This window comes from Pistacia vera, unplaced genomic scaffold (genome assembly GCF_008641045.1).
Source record: "Pistacia vera cultivar Batoury unplaced genomic scaffold, PisVer_v2 Contig114, whole genome shotgun sequence".
NCBI classification, from domain to species: Eukaryota; Viridiplantae; Streptophyta; class Magnoliopsida; order Sapindales; family Anacardiaceae; genus Pistacia; species Pistacia vera.
The window spans coordinates 375,068-384,451 of NW_022195182.1; positions in this window are offsets into that span (position 1 = coordinate 375,068).

The window sequence follows — 9,384 nt, forward strand, 5'->3', positions numbered from 1 at the left end:
TTGACTTCTTTTACACCTTAATCCTACATAATAACATATACCTCAACATCTACTTCAAATCTTCAATCACATCAAAACTAAAGTTTTACCTTACTTAAACCCTTCTAATTGAAGATCCAAGGTCCTATCTTGTTCTTCTTGAAAAATTATGCAAAACTCCTTGAAACCTAGAGAAAGAAAGCTTGTTTCATGGAAGATTTGAGAGAAAATGGAAGAAATGTTGAAGAAAGGCTCTCTCCTTTGGCTTGAACGAATTTCACTCATTTATAGGAAATATTTCATTTATTTTCCAAAATTATGCAATTGCCCAATTATTTTAATGTTATAACTCATAAGTCCTTAATTCTTCATAAAGGGCATTTTGGTCATTTCACATAGACATAAGTATTACTTAATTAATGCCATTAAATGCAATGAAGCCTACTCACCTTGCTTTTTCAATGCTTATCCATAGGCAAAATAACCATTTTGCCCCTAAGCCTCTTATGGATATTGATTCAACCATCCAAATGAATTGACTATTGCCCTAGTTAGATTTAATGCTTTTTAACATAAAATAACATTAAAGGAATATTTTGAGTTAGGAACATACCTTTGACATTGGGTATTACACACAACTCAATCCCCATGTGGCCACAGTTTTAGTGTCATTGCCTATACTAAATTGCGCCGTGAGATAACTTTCTCCCATACCCGGGAGTGATGAATCCTCTGTCAATCCACCATAGTCTTGATACCATCCTTGATGCAGCCAATCACCCACTGTATGACAGCTTGAAAAGAATTGCGTTAGGCTAGTGTCAAACCACACCAATCGGTGCACAGGCGCTCCGGTGATTCAAGTCTAAGGATCACATGCACACACATTCGTTAGAGGATTTGTTCCATAGAGACTGGGGTTCACTCCATATGGAATCCTCGTGGGTTAGGCCAGTGACTGTGCCAGTGTAATCAACTACAGCAAGCACCCATGTGTTGCACAGGTTGCATCAAACAACCTTGACAAGTGAGACAGTACAGCCCTTCGACAGGGTCGTTCAACCTATGATAGCTACCGTATTATCTGTGCCCTTACTTCAGAATAATATTGGGGCTACGGATGTTTCTATAATGGTACCATATGTGCTCATAGGGTTCTTACTATCAGATTTGAAAAACTGATACCCTGTCACGGTTCTACCATTTAAGGACATATATCAATACATATTGCAATAACATGATTTACGCGATATAGAATAAATGCCTTTTATTGATTATGAACATTATTACAAAGAGTCAATTCTACAATAATTGATTGGCTCTAGGGCATCTACTCTAACAATACTCCAATAATAGATGGAATCAATTAGAAGAGAGAAAAATTTTATAGCTATAAGACTTTTATATTCTAATTTTTCAACGCATCATATTCTGCGAGAGAATTAATGAAATATGAGATATAATCTTGAACTTTTCTCTCAATGTTTTGACATGTAATTCTTCAATAATTTCTCTTCTACATAATTGTGGCTCTAGGGCATTACTCTAACAATACTTCCAATAATAGATGGAACAATTAGAAGAGAGAAAAATTTTATAGCTATAAGCCTTTTATTCTAATTTTCAACGATCATATTTTGCGAGGAATTAATGAAATATGAGATATAATCTTGAACTTTTCTCTCAAGTGTTTGACATGCTAATTCTTTCAATTAATTTCTCTTATTCAATGGTAGTGGATGGATCATTATGTATTATTTAACATTCGTTTGTTGTTTATTGATTAAATTTTACATCTTAATCCTATGAACCATAAATTTTATGAGATAATTTAATAATGTTTAATCATGAGCTCATAGAAGCCAAGTTAATTTCAAGCGAATCCATGAATTTTAATGTTAAACATTTATAATTAGTGTTGTGATGATTAAAATTTTCTTACGTCAATCGAGAACACAACTACTTTCATAACTTCAATAATGCTTAATCAAAATGATTACTATTAATTAACTCCTTTATAAAAATATTATAAGTGCAAAACATTTAACTTTAAGCATGCATAAACTGATTACTCATATTAAAAGCCAGAAAGACCACAGAAATTGAAATTATAATGAAATTCAACAACAATTTTGTTGAAAACAACTTGACCTAAAGCTTAAGCTAAAAAAGGTATTAAGCTCTGTAAGAGGCATCTTCACTTGTTACATTAACCAAGCCCAAATTCAGACAGAAAGACCAACCAAATATAGCAGGATGTAATATGTGAGAGATTCAAATCATGACCTCTACTTTATATATGTTGTGTGTGATCTTTGTCGTAAGCTTGAAAGTCTCGGTAGCCTGGAAATCAGTGAGTCGACGTGATCTCAAGGTCATGGAAACTTGAAGTCGACTCAGAATAACCTCGTCGCGACTGTCTATACAGCTATTCGACAGAGTAAGGGATAAGCCTTATCTTGAACATCTCGAGAAGGATAAGAATGAATCAATATCTGCGCGATCCCAACGCGTAATCACTAAAATCACGAAATCCTTACCAAGTCTGATGGCAATCCTAGATTTCTCTACTTCCTTTGGTGTAAACTTGTATAAATACACCTTCCTAATTTGAGAAAGGGGTTATCAATCCAAATTTTAGACTCATGGGCGTGAAGTTAGAAGACAAGCTGGTTCCAAGAGGTGAACATGGGAAAGAGCCTATGGGGGATCAAGTTAATAATGGTGGTCGGGGGGGATCTGCACTTAATGAATTAGTACATAAAAGAACATAATTCATAGATCACTTAAACCCTCTCAAGTACTGCTTAAAATTAGAAGGATACATACAAAATCTCAGGAATAACATTTAATCCTATTCATGAGGATTAAGTAAATATCCATTCCGAAAATAGAAAGTGAAACAATTAGATCTTTTTTAAGATTGGTACTAATTCATGATCTAACATGTATAAAGCGAAAACTCATTCTCGATTCTACGAGAAATTTAATGAAAGCATCCAATAGAATCATGAAGAGTCTAAGTGAAACAAACTAATCATATGAGATATGGATATTCATTCAAAACAGACAAAAAAAATGAATATAGTGTGCAGAAATTTTAATTGGACGAGCTACAGATGTATTCTTCTATTTTCCTCAGAAATTTTCCAGACCAAAGACATTTTTTCACATTTTCCACAAGCATGAGATGCAAGGCCATTGTTATTTCAGTACACAAACTCAATAGTGGCTCTAATGGTCCATCTTTCTGCATTAGGATTTTCATCTATGATAAATAGTAAAATGGATTCTTCGCTAGAATAGAATCAATAGGTACAAAAAAGCAAAGAACCTAACAGTTGCACTGTGAGTATTCAATGTTTTAGACCAAGAATAGCAACCAACCCATAATAGTTTTCATCATCTTGTTGGATCCTACACCACTGGTCATTTGTCACATAAAAAGGAACTTGATCGACATCTAATTAACTAAAATTTCTCTAAGGGGTAAGGTATTGAGGCTATCCTCATCACAAGTTGGAAAATATATGTTCGCAGGAAAAATATCAGAACTTTACCCTTTGGAAAAAATGGGTATAAACTTTGACATATCTAGAAGAAAATTTGCACGAAGGGTACTAGTATAGATTGATCTCAATAGCACATTATTTTTTGTCCTCAAATAGGTATCTTTTGTCATAACTGTGTTATAGAAAAATATAAGGCAAAACCTTAAGTTTTTTATAAGAAAGAGAAGTTTGTCAATTACTGTGCTATTCTAGTTAACATGTAACATGTAACCCCAGTAACAAACCTCATCTAAAGAACATTTCTCTGAACTCATTATTTGACTTCGGCTTCATCCTTCCACTTCCCGGCTTTTGGATTTGTCGAGGGGAAAACAAGTGGCCTGACGTTCCTTGGCATTGCAAATGTGTTCCTCCCCTTCAGCTGAATGCTATCACTACGTTTATTATATGCAGTGTGGCTCTCTAAACCCCCTGAAAGTTGATTACTACTTTGCGCTGCCATTTAACCCAAAGGGTGAGAAAATAAAAGGTAGAAGTGGGAAACACAAACATGCAAAGTTCTATAGACTGCATTGCACATAAACAAACACACACAAGTAATAACAAAGATAAAACATAATTCACTTAGCCTACCATGTTCTCCAGAGGCCCATGACTAGTAGAATCCTTAATTTTTTGCTTCAGATTTGATCTGGCAATGCTTATCTTCTGCCCAAGAAACATTTTTTGTTCTTTCCTACAGCTGCAACAAGGTGGGCATCATCGGCAAATCCACAATCGACAGAGGATATTATATATTAGTATGCAACGGTCCCATACAATGCTCTACAGTTTAAGACATGCTGGAATATGGGTAAATCTGTATGGGACTATGGTTGAGTCTCCTAAGCATATCACTGCTAGCAAAATGATAAATATGCTCTTAGACAGTTAGACTCTTTACACTTAGAAAATTAAGCAAATTTACCATAATTATGGAATTCAACGCTTCTGCAGGTTTATTGAGACTGCATAATCGTCTTTGGAAAGGAAATTCATCTTAAAACCAAAAGTTTATGAACTAAATGATTTATGACTGTATGAAAGGAAGAAATCAAATTGAAGTTTTAGTGAGCACCCTTGAGGAATTTGATCGAAGACAATGGACTGCAATTCAGTTTCTATCTCCCTGAAGCATTAAAATTAATTTCTTAGGGCTATTTCTATGGTACAATCCACATTATGCATACATATGTTGATGTTTAAAGGTCATGCAATGTTAAATAAGGATTTGACTATAAGACTAATGTGCACATGGAAGGTCCAGTTGATAACTTCCCCTTTTCATTGAAGATAAAGCACAAAGAACACTGACAAATAATGAGTGAGAGAAAGAGAGTCATGCCCTTGACTTTCCGGTGAACTTCTCCTGAGAATCGAACATATTCAACCCTACCAACATCGCTAAAGAATTTTTTCGGTCTTCAGAAGTTGCCTTAAAAAAAATAATAACATCAGAATTATCTCTCTGGATTTGCCTGTCCAACATTAAAAGGAATAAAAAGCAATCTCTCTCTAATGTGTGAGAGAATCTCTACTTGCACTGAAGTTAAGGTTTGATAAAAATGCAGTACACTCATCAGTGTATACTTAGGCTCTTCCAACGATGGAGTCTTTGATGTGCTGGTCATTTGTATGCTCTTCAAACTCCAGTTTTGTTCTTCTACTTCGTTTTCTAGCTAAGTTTTGTGCTCATCCTTTTTTTCCCATGCACTTTGTTTGGGTTTTGGGCAGTATTTTTCTGCCACTTAGCTTGAGAGACTTTTCGTCAATCATGTTTGAATCTGTTTCTCTTTGCACTAAAACTTTTCTTATGCGACATCTTTTTCTGATCTATTAGCTCAGGGACAGATTGGCTCCTGCTGTAACTAAATAGTTGCAACTCTTCCAAGCAGGGTGTAATCTGAGAAAGGAACAAAGACAAGCATCTTTACGCATTGAGTTAAAATAGCAAAGTTGCATACTTCAATAAAAATAAGTAGATGTATCATAATTCAATAACACTTAACAATGTTACGTAACAACTTGACTTAAAAGCTTAAATGATAGTTAAGCGTAAAATTAACACATCTCATGAGTGAACAGCCACAATCACAACACTAAATATAACATAAATACATATAAAGTTTATAATCTAAATAAGAGCCTATTGTGTATAAATTTTAAATAGTGTGTTTTTTCAAAAACAAGGAATATAAGGAATTTTATGAAAATAGTTTTTATTAAATAAATTGAAATGTTAAAAAAAAACAATGTTTTTGCATATAATCCTAAAAATTAGTGTAAAATTAGAAAACAAGAAAAATATCATTTCTCAGTCTTATATGTTTTAACTTCAAAACAACTTTTAATACCAGAACATTTTCAAATATTAAAATATTGAGATAAAGTTTTAAAATTTTTTAATTGTAACTTAGTTTTTTGAAATTATTTTTGAATCCAAACAAACTGGCCCAAATCTCTAAAGAGATTTAAAATACAAAATATATTTTCAAAATTAAATTTAGAGATAAAACTTTAAAATTTTTAATTGTAACTTAGTTTTCAAAATTATTTTGAATTACAAACCAAACTGGCCAAATCTCATAGAGAGAATTTAAACATGAAATCAGGAGATTTGTTCAAATCCTGATAACTTTTTATTTCAATCTCTTAAACTAGATAAGACTTAGATACCTCTTAATTGATATATTCCAATCTAGAAATCCTACCTCCTACAAGCGGTGAATAGATATTATCATTCCTAGCTTGGAAACTAGATTACAAACAACTATCTAGGCAGTCTCTTTTGAACAATTGACCTGCTTCGAACTGTTTTTCACAGTATGCCGTGATCATCAATAAACGTAATGAACCACTTAGACCCTACAATATTTGTAACTCTAGATGGCCTTCAAATATTACTATGAATTGTTAAAAGAGCCTAGAACTCTTATATTTATGAGCTAGATAAATAGACTTGGTGTATTTTGCAAGTTGACAAGTTTCACACTTAAAAGAAAATAAACTTTTATTTCTGAATAACAATGGGTACAATTTTCGTAAATAAGGAAAGTTAGGGTGTCCTAGTCTACTCTTATTTCAACCTATTGGGTTTCAAAAAATAATCCACTACCTATGGCTTAAATGTAATTGCTTCATATATGCCATAATTTCATCAGAGTATCAGTAACTCCAAAGTTTAAAGTTAAAAAAATAAACGTCGTGGATTTTCGACTAGCATGACCCCTAGAGATACTGTCATATATCATTTACGTATGATTTGGAAAAATTATTCAAAATGACATATTAAACCATTGTGATTCTGGTGCCTGAGTAACAGGTTGACCTATTGCAAGGCTACTCTCTAAAAATATTCTCAGCTGCAGAGCATGATTCTATATTAAGAGCTCAAAAGATCTCCATAAATTGCCCTACTTGATAAACAACATTTTAACAACCTTAACTTAAGCCACTTGTCTAGTTTCAACGTCCATTAGCTGCAAAAAGACAATAAAGAAAGAAATGTTTGCATTGCAGATGACAAATATCAATTGATTGAATAAAGCTGCATCATATACTACTAAAAGCAACAATTTAAAAAAAAAAATTAGGGAAAAACCAGTTTAGAAAAATTCAAATTCAAATTGTCTCCATAAATCAATCTAGTATAATAGAAAGCAAGTAATGTAAAAGAATTATACCTCTGAAGTTGTCCCACTAAATCATTTACTGTAGCATCTCCTATAGATGGACCTAGCTTCATTTAAATGTCCCAATTCAATTTCTATAGCTATATACCCTTGCCAGGCTTCCAACATTGACCTGCTGCATAGACAAAAGCAAGTTATATGGAAAAAAAACAAAGATGAATCATAAATTAATCATATTGAACTATATAGGATAAGAAAAAGAAAATGATGAATGGGCCAAGCCAGATCTTAACCAGGCTCTCCTAAACACCCAGAGCAATGACCAAATTTAGCTCCAAACGAGCCTAATAAGCATACAAATGCAGCAAACCATCTGTATTCTTCATCTACTGAGATAAGTAATATGATGCGTGCTGAAAGGAAGAATTTGTACAGTTAAGTATTCAAGTATATAATACATCCAATCATACAAAGCCTACAATTTTGATCGTACACTAAAGAGACATCAGGCTAATTATTTATAAACACAAATATTGAAGACAGGCATTACACAACAACGATGTACCAGTTGAAAATGACATGCCAATTTTATAAATTCATAGATCCATAAAGATATCTTTCGTGCATGAAACTCCAATGCTGAATGAGAATTTTTTTAGCAAAGGACACTATTCCATGACAAAACAATTAACAAACGTAATAATCTAGAAATTAGCAAAATCCATCTTGGAGTACTTAGAGTTATGCACTATAATTTCTACATAAAGTGGTCATAATGGTACTATAACAGCACACTAAATGAAGTAAATTAATAGACTTTTCTTTGAAGTCTAACGGTAGAAGCACTTGATATGCATTTGTAAGAGATCTATGCTTGGACCCTTAAAGAGTAGACTAGCTACAAGGTCCACATTTTCTTCATCCAAAATTCACCATGAATAGAGCATCTACAAATGTTTTGAGAAGCTTCAAGTTCTTGACATCGAGTAAAAACAATTTTAACAAGGAAAAATGAACAGTATACATATGCGAACCTGAAAGGTTTCCCTTATCAATGGAAAATTCAGTTCATCCTCTTCTACTCTAGGCAAAAGGATTCTTCGTCTCAAACCATCCACTCGAGTGAGGAATAAGTTTAGGTACTGAAACAAAGAGGGCCCAATTAACAAAGATCTTTAATGCATAAAATGTAGATGAAACAATAACAAGTTACAAAGAGCAGTAAGTCAAGCCTGCAAATTAGAGAAAAGAATATCTTTACCTCCTCAATGGTCGAAAAAGTCCATAGAAGGGACTTCTCAAAGACCTGAATATGATATGAAAATCTTTTTAAACAACAAGAGTAAACCTCTATATTTGTAAAAGGAGCTGAATGAAATTCCAACACTAAAGTTTGTGAAACTTCATTGCTCTTAAGCTACTTATAACCATCTCTCATAATTTTCAACAGATGAAGGGTAACAACTGAAACTTATAGTAGATATCTCTTTCTCAGGTGCACGGCAACGTTCCAAAGCGAGCAAAGACCAAACCCAAAGATCACCAACCCAAGGACAATTTTTCCTAGCCATGGAATGAACATCCCGCACAATATTTCCTACCTGAAGGGAAAAAGAGATGACTAATTGCTAAAATTACAAATACCTAAAACATAAAGAATTGAAAAGAGAAAATATGAGTGAAATGATAATCCTAGGATTACACTATTTTATCTAGGCTTTTTGGCCGGATTTTGGATACTTCTTCTTTCGTTTGTGCCTGAATTGCAACTTAATTTCATATATTTTATGTTTCAGGCCAAAACGTGTAGTTAGAGCAAAGACTGAGTAGAATTGAGTTTCTGGACCCAGAAGCAAGTGAATCTTAGGATTTGGGGAAGTTCTGATGTGGATTCGAAGCACTATGAAGTTTGTTCCTATTGGAGATCACTAAAGATTGAAGATTCGAGCAAGGAAGCAAGCGGAAGGCAGTGTCATAATTTCAGAATAGCTCAAAAAAGTTTTTCTTGGCGATAAACTCTCAAGTCAGATAGTGAATTAGAAGCCAACTCGAATCTTCGTCGTGGTGAAGTCTGAAATTTCCAGTTATTAAAACTGTGCATTTTAATTGTTTTACGAGAGTCTTAGGGTTGAGGGATTGACTATATGAGTGGGACTTACTCATTTCAGAGGGAGTTCAACTTTGTTTGGAGAAAGAAGAGAGAAATTGAAGATTAGAAGCCT